The 12649-nt window shown below is 34.9% G+C and overlaps 1 long non-coding RNA gene across 2 annotated transcripts; it reads left to right on the top strand.

Annotated features, from left to right (window-relative positions):
• Positions 1-1572: 1572 nt before the first annotated feature.
• LOC138023920 (uncharacterized) lies at positions 1573-11701 on the top strand. Of its 2 annotated transcripts, none has more exons than XR_011126845.1 (4): positions 1573-1928; positions 9836-9921; positions 11180-11227; positions 11487-11701. It is a non-coding gene; the product is annotated as an uncharacterized lncRNA (long non-coding RNA). The 2 variants fall into 2 exon arrangements; XR_011126846.1 differs by lacking the exon at positions 1573-1928 and adding an exon at positions 4987-5072.
• The last annotated feature ends 948 nt before the right edge of the window (positions 11702-12649 follow it).

The raw sequence follows: 12649 nt of genomic DNA, 5'->3' as shown, positions 1-12649 counted from the left end.
AGAAAGAAAGCAACCACAAAGAAATGTTTGTGCGAAATTATACCACTAAGAGGATTGAAGTTGTCGTGTTTTGATTGGGCAGCTTCATAGACGTCCTTCTGAGGAAACAAGTTGTTAAAATAGCTAATTGTGATTGGAGAATTTCGATCCTACGTATACTATATAATAATGCCTTGTTGACACACATAATCATATTAATCACATGATTGAATGTAACGATATCAAAAGGTCATTCTTGCGCGATCAAATTGTGGTAAAGTGCGAAGCCCATATAGTATGTCGTTTGTAAGCATATGGCGTTTTGTTGAATTAAGCTTCTTCCTCGGAACGCTCAAGCTACTTACTTATGCACACGCCGTTTGCGGTAGACCCACACTAAAAGATGCCGTTGAGCGATTGTTTTGGCCCGGGTTGATCCGCAAACTGAAAGAAAGTTATATTGAGAACAAATGTGTACTAAATGAGCAAACATGTGAAAATTATGATATGAACTGCACTGAAACCAAATGCCAAACGACAGAAGCACAGAACTGTGAAAGTTTCCTGAAGAAGAAAGTTGCTGAGCTCATCAAAGTCAGTACTAGCGGTATCGAGTCGCAGAGATGTACGCCTAGCCGGATGCATTTAGTTAAACTTCTGAAAAAGAAGGTGAATTTTCCGTCTATTTTTATTATCATGGCTTTTGGTTTTGAGTTATTACTGAATTCGTTTGTATTTGGAGCTGTAATGCAATTTCATGTCCAATTATTTGTATCGTTTGCAATGATCTTTAGTAGTGTTGTTGTTAGCATTTTGTACCATACTTGGTGTAGCGTTTTGTGCTTGAATGAAGCTCTTTTGAATGCTTTCAATGACTGTAGCCAATTCGAGAAAGAGGCATCGGTATCTGTTGTTGTGAATGTCGAGAATAAAGAATCAATAAATGATTGGCAACTTCGATCTTGTTGTGCTAAGTTGGTTTATTGTAATTGTTTAAAAGGGTGTCGCCATGTTGTTCTCAGGGATGGAGAACTAAGCAGTGTTTCAGAGAAAGAGCTAAAAGGAGCCTTGGGGGAGAACACATTTGAGAATAAGGCACAGCCATCTGATATTGTGGATATTGATAAAGAATCAGTAGATAACTTGAAATTCCGATCTCGCTATGCTAAGTTTCTTTATTGTAAATCTGTAAGAAGGCGTCACCACAGAGATCGAGAACCAAGCAGAATTCCAGTGAAACAGCTATCACGAGCCTTGCATAAGAGCAGACATTTCAGGAAATTAGTTCCAAAATATATGAAAAAGAACGTAACGAAAGCTTCTGCCATGCATTTATTTACCAAATTGAGTGTACTTCATCGTAAGTTAGACTACATGTATGTAATACCAAGGTCTGCTGCGAAGAAGAGGAGTACAAAAAGGAAATGGTGTACTGCACATCAAAGGAAAAAACCTAAAACTTGCCGTCGAAGAGAGAAACTTGGGTGTAAATACACTTTAGTAAGATTTACAAGAACGTTGACCATAGAACTAATCATACAGAGTTCAAGCTGTTTAATGATATAGAGAAAAACCCAGGGACCATTAATCATACCAGAACTATTCAAGCGCCTTATAGTCAAGGCAATGTGGAATTGTTTGGCCAGAATGCAGGCACTCAGTGTGTAGCAATGTCTCTTACTTCACTTATCTATAATTACAGGAATAATATTATCTCATCAGTGGACTTGATTAACATTATGAACATTGGTAATGAATTGTATTCTGGATTATCTAGACTGTCCAGACAAACTTTCCTGTTATTGACTGAGTTGCCGGAAGTGCTCAATGTGTTTAATACAGATTATCAGCTTCATTACAGTTCAAGTTATAGTGGTACTGTAAACGGTAGATCCATTATACATGATTTGAGTTTCTGTATGCCTTTGGTTGATGCTTTGCTGACATTAGTAAGACAAAACTACCAATCATTTCTTTTAACAATTGACTGTAGTACTGTTTCTATGTACTGTAATCCAGATGGTAAATTTAAAATATTTGATTCACATGCTAGAGATGCATTTGGTATGCCCCATTCTCAAGGAACATGTGTGCTATTAGAAGCACAAAGTATACATGATGTGATGTGTTATTTGCAAACTCTATATGAAAATTCAAATACTTTATTTGAGCTGATTGGTGTCGACATAACAAGACTAGAAAAGGAGGACAATCACCCAGTCAATGAGTACAGTGAAACCACTCAATCAGAACTTGCTGATGATGGTGGAGTAATGGTGCATATTTTAGCAAGAAATGATGCTGAGTCTTTCATAAGACGATGTTGTACTTTATCGTTTTATTGCATTTGTTTTTCATGCACTTACTGGAATTCACAAACTCTAGATGCAATTATTGACCATGGAAATGAGTTTTATCAGAAACAATTTGCATGTCCTGATGCAAATTGCTGTTTAAGAAAATTTCCAAATAAACTTCAAATATATGATGCCACTGTTGATATTGTCTTTACAACACAGAAAGAAGGCATATTTAGTTGTGTATCCAGCAGTAGCAAACTGGTCCTCCAAAACTTTATTTTGGGTAATACAAGTGGCAATACTGGATTTATGATATGGTTCTCAAATTACTGTGCAAGTTGTATATTTCAGCACAATTCTAAGGCTAAAAGTACCAAATACTACCTAGCAATATTCCATAGTGATGGAACACTGGATAAATTTCAAACTGTTAATGACAACAACCACCTCCTTCAAGCTTTTGCTAATACTGTTAAAAAAATTATTACAACTAATGATTCAAAGATAGCATACATTATCAGATTTCTAAACTGTTACAGTAATTTGCCAAGGACTTTAAAAGAAAAGGTATTAAGGAAGCATAAATCTAATCTGCAGAAAAGATCACTTGCCGAGAAACGAAGAGAAAGTTATGCAAAAATGGAACCTAGTGCCAAACGAAAATACTTAATTAGCAAAGCAGAATGGTACAAATCATTAGATTCTGCAGAAAAAGAAAAGCTGCTGTCTGACAGAGCAGAGTGGTACAAATCACTAGATGCTGCAGAAAAAGAAAAGCTCTTCTCTGAGAGAGCAGAGAGGTACAAATCACTAGATTCTGCAGAAAAAGAAAACGTTTTGTCAGAGAGAGCAGAGTGGTACAAATCATTACATTCAGCAGAAAAAGGAAAACTCTTGTCTGACAGAGCAGAGTGGTACAAATCATTAGATTCTGCAGAAAAAGAAAAGCTGCTGTCTGACAGAGCAGAGTGGTACAAATCACTAGATGCTGCAGAAAAAGAAAAGCTCTTCTCTGAGAGAGCAGAGAGGTACAAATCACTAGATTCTGCAGAAAAAGAAAACGTTTTGTCAGAGAGAGTACGGAGGTACAAATCACTAGATCCCGCAGAAAAAGAGAAAGTCTTGTCTGATAGAGCAGAGTGGTACAAATCACTAGATCCTGCAGAAAAAGAAAAAGTTTTGTTGGAGAAAGCAGAGAGGTACAAATCCTTAGATCCTGTAAAAAAAGGAAAACTCTTGTCTGACAGAGCAGAGTGGTACAAATCATTAGATCCTGCAGAAAAAGAAAAACTGTTGTCTGACAGAGCAGAGAAGTACAAATCACTAGATCCCGCAGAAAAAGAGAAAGTCTTGTCTGATAGAGCAGAGTGGTACAAATCACTAGATCCTGCAGTAAAGGAAAAACTGTTGTTTGACAGAGCAGAGTGGTACAAATCACTAGATCCTGTAAAAAAAGATCTGATAAATAAACATAAAAAGCGGAAGTATAATGCAATTGAACCACTCGTTAAGGCACAACACTTGAACAATAAAAAACAGGAATATTGCGGAATGGATCTGACAAAAAAGCAAACAGTAATTAAGTGTATAAGTGATGCAGCAAAAAATTCTAGAAGAAACAATGTTCAGCATAATTTGGATCACTTCATATTAGTATTTCAGAATAAGATCAGAGAGGGGCCATATTATATATGTTCAGTTTGCCATAGAATACTATATAGAAAAACAGTTATGTTACTTAAAGAGAATAAATATAGTGTACACCATCTTTTTACTGAGATAAAATCATTTGATGACAAATAATACATCTGTAGAACATGCCATGCAAAAGCTTCAAAAGGACATGTACCATGTCAAGCTGTTTGTAATAAACTGGAAGTTGATAGAATACCACTAGAACTCTCAGTACTAGAAAAGCTTGAACAAATATTAATAGCACAGAGGATAGTTTTTGAAACGATAGTGGTAATCCCTAAAGGCCAAAAGAGGAAGATTAAAGGAGCAATATGCAATGTACCAGTTGACTGTGAACAAACATGTAGTACATTGCCACGTCCTCCTGAAAGGTCAGGTATAATTATGTTGAAACTAAAGAGAAAGATGGAGTTTAGGGGCCATGTTTATTTTCAAGCTGTGCGACCTCAACTGATATTAAATGCTCTGACGTGGCTCAAAATGAATAATCCCTTGTATGATTATATATGCATAGACATTGACAAAATAGCTAGCTGTCTTAAAGCATTACAACCAAATGATGTTAGTTTAGATTCAACTTTGAATAATGACAACCACGCCACTGCATCTGGTATAAGTAATGACACTTCTGCAAACAATGAAAATGGTGAGAATGACAGCACATCTGCAGATGAAGAAAATGATGATCCTTTAAACGAATTTCGAGCACCAACAAGTGAAACTTGCTTACAGTCTGTCATACCTGATTATCCTGTAAGTGTTGAGCAAAATGATGTATCATCTCAAGGAAACGAAGTGTATGCTATTGCACCTGGAGAAAGTAAACATCCAGTTTCCTTCATGGCAGACAAGCAATGTGAAGAACTAGCATTTCCTGTTTTGTTTCCAAAAGGAAGGTATGGGTACTCTGTCAACCGAGAAATAACGTTATCACCAGTTAAGTACTTCAATGCAAGACTTTTACATCACAGTGGTAGATTTGCTACCAATCCTGAATATCTCTTCTTTGCTCAGTTCATCATAGAACAGAAGAAAGTGTTGGATAGCATCAATATTGCTTTGAAAAAAATGCATGGACAGTCGATTACTGCTTCTCAAGTAAGATCAAATAATATGGACAGTTTACAAAATCTCATTTGTCAAAATCAGGCTTATTTATTTTTGAGACAAATTCCAGGAACACCACCTTATTGGCAAAAATTTATGTATGAAGTAGTAGCTATGGTGAAACAGTTGGGGATACCAACATGGTTTATGACATTATCCTGTGCTGACCTTAGGTGGCCTGAACTTTTTCAGATTATTGCAAGAACACAAGGCAAAAATCTCACGAATGAACAAGTTGATGCTTTGTCTTATAATGAAAGATGTTCAATGCTCAATGTAAATCCTGTTGTTGTTGCTAAGCACTTTCAATATAGAGTTGAAACATTCTTCACTGAAATTCTGCTAAGTAATACAAACCCAATTGGTAAAATAGTATACTATGCACTCCGCATTGAGTTTCAGATGAGAGGCTCACCTCATTTACATGCGTTAATATGGACATCAGATTGCCCTAAACTAACACATGATACCAAGGAAGCATATATCCATTTCATAGATGAACACGTGCAGGCATGCCTTCCTGATCAAAATCAAGACCCTGAGTTACTCGAGCTTGAAAAAACCTACCAAAAGCACAGTCATTCAAAGACCTTTAGAAAACCCAAAAACATTAAATGTAGATTTTATTTTGGGCACTTCTTTAGTAACAAAACTATTGTGGCTGAACCTCTTTGTGATGATTTAGATCCAGAAGCAAAGATAAGTACAATAGACAGACAAAAAGAAATCCTTAGATTAGTTAAAGAAAAAATAGATGAGGTGTTAAATCCTAGTAAGGCAAACTATGATCCTACTTTAACAGAAGCTGATATTTTCAAATCTGTAAACATAACTGAAGAGGAATATTACTGGGCTTTATCCATTTCAACTGACTCAGACTATGAGCTGCACCTGAAAAGACCAATAGACAGCTGTTTCATTAATAATTATTTCATTGCCGGTATTAAGGGTTTTAGAGCGAATGTTGACTTGCAACATGTATTTAACTACTACAAGTGCATAACTTACGTGTGCTCATATTTTACCAAGGATGAGACTGAATGCTCACAGGCAATTATGAATGCTGCGAAGGAAGCTAAGAAAGAAAACTTGAGTGTCAGGGATAGTTTAAAGAGAATCGGTGCTGCTTTCCTCTCTACCAGAGAAGTTAGTTCACAAGAATGTGTTTACAGATGCATGCCTGAACTATGGTTACGAAAAATATTCCCAGCAACAGTTTTTGTTAGTACTGACCTACCAGAAAAAAGAGTGCGCATTGCAAAATCACCAGAAGAACTTGATGAACTGGATAATGAAAGTACTGACATCTTTAAATCTAATATTATCGAGCGATAGACTTTAAGACCACAGTGTATTCCTTCTGTAGATAAGCTATGTCTTGCAGAGTTTGCTGCATACTATTATAAAGAATACAAAAAGGACTGCCAAGAAACAGCTGATGCTCAACCTGAGGTTTTGACTGACGATGTCATTGAATTACACCACAATTGTGATCCTGATACATTTCTTCCCAACAAAATAACACTAATGAACACAAATGAAGTTATGAAGTGTAGAAAAGTCAAAGCTGTTATAAGATATCACAAGCCAAACAAAACAAAAGAACCTGAACTGTATTTTCATCATCTCCTGATCCTGTACTTCCCATGGAGAGATGAAAGAAGTCTTCTAGGAAGTGATCAAACATATGCTTCTAAATTCTATGAGCATAAAGTACAAGCTGTAGTGGAACGAAACAGAGAGAATTTTGAGCCTGATGCTGATGCTGTTACAGAAGCACTTGAATTTCTTAGAAATAACCAGGGCAATATCATCCACAACAGCTATGATTCTATAAATGACCAGGAAAATGCAGATTTACAATCTGGAGAGCAAGATGATTCAGCACCAAACGAGTCGTTTAATGAACAATTACCTATGCATCTAGTTTCATCATCAGAAACTGGGAATGATTCAAACCTAGGAATGACAACGCACAACCAGCCAACAGAAATTAGTGATGATCAGCTACGGGAGTGTGTTAGATCATTGAACAAAAGACAGCGCTATGCTTACGATGTAATTCTTGCCTGGTGTAGAAGTAAAATGAAAAACATGAATAGTCTAAAACCCGATGAAGTAAAACCAATACATTTATTTATAACTGGTGGAGCAGGTGCTGGTAAAAGTCATTTGATCCAATTAATCTACCACACTGTCACAAAGACCTTTAGACATCCTCCTATGAATCCTGAATTACCTACAGTTCTTTTAATGGCACCTACTGGGGTTGCTGCTATTAATATAAATGGGACAACAATAAACACTGCTTTAGCAATTCCCAAAGAAACAGGTGATAATTTACTCGCAATGTCTGACCAAAAGAAAACACAGATGAGAATGTTACTAGCTGACCTCAAGTTAATCATAATAGATGAAATCTCTATGGTTGCTAACACTACTTTGCTACATATCCACCAAAGACTAAAGGAAATTTTTAGCACATCAAATGTAGATCTGTTTGCAGGCATTAGTGTTCTTGCTATTGGTGACATGTATCAACTGCCACCAATACGGAGGAAACCTGTCTTTGCAAATTACAAAAATGATGTGTTTAACCTGTACCACCCATGGCACTTATTTAGAATGATAGAGCTTGTTGATGTAATGAGACAGAAAGACGATCAACCATTTGCTGAACTTTTGAATAGGTTCCGTACAGCAAATCAAACTGAAGAAGATGTGAAGTGCATTCAATCTAGATCTATAGATCCATCAGATGTCAATTACCCATCAGATGCTCTTCACATCTGGGCTGAAAATAATCTAGTCAATCGACACAATGAAATGAAATTTCACCAAATACCTGTACAGTTGTTTCACCTTAGAGCCACAGATCAGTACCCTACTAATGTATCACAACAAGATATTAACAGAGTGTTAGCCAGACCCAGATCTGAAACTGGTGGACTTGATGGTGATATTTGTATAAAGGAAACTGCAAGAGTCATGCTAACCAACAATATTGATATTTCAGATAGACTTATAAATGGTCAATTAGGAACTGTTGTCAGAATTGAAGTAAATCAAAATAATAGAAAACCCACCATTATCTATATAAAATTTGATGACGCCAAAGCTGGCAAGAGTTTAATTCAAAAGAGTACTAACAGTTTTGTGCGACAAAACAGAGTTGTACCCATAGAACCTGTCCTAGCAAAAATTAAAATACATCCAAATAAACCTTCTTCTCCCGAAATACAGAGAATGCAATTCCCTTTGACATTAGCTTACGCTGTCACTATCCACAAAGTACAAGGATTGTCACTTAACAGTCTCGTCATTAGTTTTGAGTTGGTCAAACAGAGATCATTCAATTATGGTCAGGTATATGTTGCACTGAGCCGAGCTACCACTTTAAATGGTATTCACATTCTAGGAAAAATTAACAGCAAAGATGTGAAAGCAGATTTTCGGGTACACGAAGAATATGAAAGACTGCGAGAAATCTCAAAAATTATGGGAACTAGAGAAAAATATACGGACAATGGAACGGTTACAATATGTCTATTAAATATAAGATCACTAAAAAAACATAGTATAGATATCAAGTATGATACAAATATAAAGAACAGTGATTTAATTGCATTGACAGAGACACAACTTGTACCTCATAGCAATGATACTAACATAAAATCTAATCTACTGCCATTCACTCTCTACAGGCAAGATCATCCTACTGATAGATTTTTGAGTTTGGCACTGTGTACAAGAAGATCAATAGAGACTAAGGAACATGATTACTTTCCACAAGTCAATGCAATGAAATTTGTAATAATTATGAATAGATCTAAACCAATGTGTTCCAATTTTACAGTGCTTTTTCTTTACCGAAAGAACAACTCAAATATAATACAGTATGTAAGTCATCTACGAAGTATCCTTGGCACTTATTCAATTGACATTATTCTTGGTGATTTCAATATCAACTACTTAAATGATGATAGCATTAAACCGTTAAAATCTTTAATGACCTCTCTAGGTTATTCACAGTCTGTACAAAGTCCAACTTTTATCTTATCAGGAAACATACTTGACCAAATTTACTTAAAAACAACAAAATTTGACATCATAGAGAATACTGTAGTTAGTGTCTACTACTCTGACCATGATGCTGTTAAAATATCCATAAAATTTAAGCAAGATATTTAATATTTATATATTTATGTACCGGTATTTATTTATAGCAGTATAACTGTAAATAGAAAGTTTTCAGAAATGAAGAAAGTTCAAATGTATCTTGACAGGACCTATGATGCTGTTAAAATATTCAATCCCATACACTAGCTATAACTAAAATAATATTATAAAACTTTCATGCAAACATCTTTAATAATAAAAATGAAGGAAAGTACCTGGGAATTTTGGAAAAGGGTGTTGGGAAGACCTGGGCATAATATTAGAAAAAGAAACTTGGATTTTTGTAAAATGTTAATCTACTACAGTATCCTCAGGAGCAGACAGATTGATGCTGACACGTTGACATGTTTGGTCAGCTACATGTACATTACAATATTATCAACATTTACCTATAATAAAATTATTTTTACATGGCAAAGAAAAATCCTTCATATGAATTAAGCAAAGTTAATGAAATTCAAGGATCTGACACTACTGGAGAGAAAATGATGTTAGACAATTATATTATTATTGTTTTGAAATAAACAGAGATTAAGATAATAATGTGTCAATCAAATTGGATTTTTTTTTTCTAGAGGTTGCATTGGTGAATTCGATGAATTCCTTTAAGAAAATGGATTATGTTTGTATGCCAGAAGAACTCTCAAACTCGTCCAAGCAGGTAAGGAGACAATCTTTTTTTTCTAGGCTGAAACTTCCCATTCTAGGAATGGAAACTTTGAGGGTTTGCTGACAAGCAATTTACAAGGCACCACCATATGGTGCCTGACCGCCCGCTTGTGCCATGCACCACAAGTAGGTAAGTTTATATAATATTAGTTCTATTTTGTCATTGGTTGACATTATTAAGAAGTCAAGTGAGATTAAAGAGTGCAATTGAGACTAGGGTTTGTAGTTGAGCGTCATTTTTCAGAGCTTGAAGTCAAGGTTTTAAATTAATAATGTATTTTTGGATTTTTTCTACTGTTATGTTAATGTTAAACTGTTTAAACTAGTTCATAAGGAGTTGGTTAGTAGATGGATGAAAGTTTTTTTTTCAAGATCAGGTATAAATGTATCTGTTTATGGAGCATGCAACACTCTACATCTACACTAGCAACATATGTTAACAACATATCTTTGTAACCTATAATGAAGGCTGCAGGATGGACAAGAGAGTCTACTTTTCAAAAGTTTTTACAACAAACAGATATGTTGTAATGAGAATTTGGGGAAGAATTTGACTATCCCACAATTTTCTTAATAAAATGTTATATTTTGGCTTACAATAATGATGAAATAAGATAAGAAAATTATATGAGGCTTAGCTGTAAGGTGAAGTTTGATTGGAATTCTATGAGTCATTGGTGAGGAACATAGAAGTCATGTCCTGAACCTAGTAATAAATTCATTATAAGTGAGTGTTCACACACCTGACTTCACGTTATGTAAGTACAACTTGCTTTGATTAGTCTGTGCTAAATGTAAGTTGTGTATGTAATTAATATATATTTTTTTGTAATTAGGGTTTTTGAAATTAATAACTTGTAAATAAAGTTGTGTGGGAATTCACAGTCTTTCCTTTAAAGACTGTAAGCTTTGTTTTCATGCGCTTTATGTCACGTGACTTGTACATTCCTGACCAATGACTCATAAAATTCCAATCAAACTTTATCTTACAGATAAGGCTTCTTTAATAATTTATAATTTGTATCTCTCATCTCACTTTTATTCCCAGGCAAGACTCTCAATAATTATAAATGACAGATATGCTTCTCATGTGACTTATTAATTAGTTTAGCTGACATTTAAAAATAATGATTATTATTATTATTGTAATAGCAGTAAAAAGAGAAACAACATCTTAATTATTTATAATAACAAATATTTATTCCTAAAAATAAAATCTCCTTATTATTGAATATTTTTCTTTGTTTTAGAGTGTTCAGGATCAAAAATCTGGTCAATTAGTTATCAGAAGGTCGTAGGTAAGACTCTTATTGAGAAAACTCTCATTTCTTTTTTCTTGGTTTGTTTGTGACATGCTGAAAAATGCATCTTTTAAAAGTGTTCTAGTTGTTGATATGAAAATATCTTTTTACTCTTTTCATGGTTCTATTGCTTGCATTTTATCTACTAAACTTACGTACTACATTCCTTTAAAATGAAAACGTTTGAGCAAGACCCACATTCATCTTCATAGAAGTCAAAAAGTCCTAAAAGTTTCTGATTTTCTCCTTTCTACAGAAATGCATTGCACATACAACAAGGATAATTCCAAGGCTGTTAAGTTAGAATTGATCCAGTAAATGCTCTGCATCTTATGGTGGGGAACTCATGTTTAGATGGGCTAGACTGCGATTGACTGGGATTCCAAGAGATTTATATCAAGATACTGCAACGGTATCCTGCAACAGTTTATTACATCACACTTTAAATAAGAAGCAATGAATTACCTGTTATACTGAGATAGTACTTTGGTATATTCTGACAGTGGAATGGAAATTTGCATAAACGTGACCAAGCAACTGGACTGCAGCACATTGATTTTCGATCAGGCCAAAAGAACGGCTATGAGCAACAAGTTAAATAATTTTCTGATATGGTCTTTCTCCACTAATATCAACTCACTAGCTTCCAGCGTAACGAAGAGCTGTAAATTAAAGAAAATTGTAATTACTTCAAGCTTACCTTTATATATACAAGAATAAGTAGATATCTAATAGTAAATTCAAGTCTCAAATAGCGGATACAGCTTCAGCACATAGTCGGTTTAGAGAACTACATAGTGTCATTGCAAAGTAATCCAAGCTCAATGTAAGGAAAGCCAACAAAAATATAACGATTTGTATAAGAACCTCGATAAAAGACTTGAGAAGATAATTTTACGGAAAAACTGTCAATTAAAAGGCCTACCTTTATTGTCATTGTGGATCGCTTATTTCCGGTATGGTGTTTTTTCAATTCGATGCGAACTGAGTCATTATCAGTTCGTCGATTGTCACCTCGCAGGGTTTATAATAATACCATAGGGAGCCCACACAAACAGTGTGTCTGTTTGTATGTTCGAAATATAAAGAAATGTATGGGAAATATTGAAGAGTCCTAATATAGTAAACTTACATCGAGAAATGACTATGTTAAAGCTCGAAATAACTTCAGTTGTTGTGTATTGTCATTTCTGCGGCTGAAAATGGTGAATTTGAGCGATTTGGTGGGTTTTCCGTTGACTGTTACTACACGTCCTTAGAAGGAGTCTCCTTCTAAGGACATGTAGTAACAGTCAACAGAAAACCAACCATTTTCAGCCGCAGAAATGACAATACACAACAACTGAGGTTATTTCGAGCTTTAACATAGTCATTTCTCGATGTAAGTTTACTATATTAGGACTCTTCAATATTTCCCAT

This window comes from Montipora capricornis, chromosome 11 (genome assembly GCF_036669925.1).
Source record: "Montipora capricornis isolate CH-2021 chromosome 11, ASM3666992v2, whole genome shotgun sequence".
Classification (NCBI taxonomy): Eukaryota; Metazoa; Cnidaria; class Anthozoa; order Scleractinia; family Acroporidae; genus Montipora; species Montipora capricornis.
This window is presented reverse-complemented; position numbering and strand designations above follow the sequence as displayed.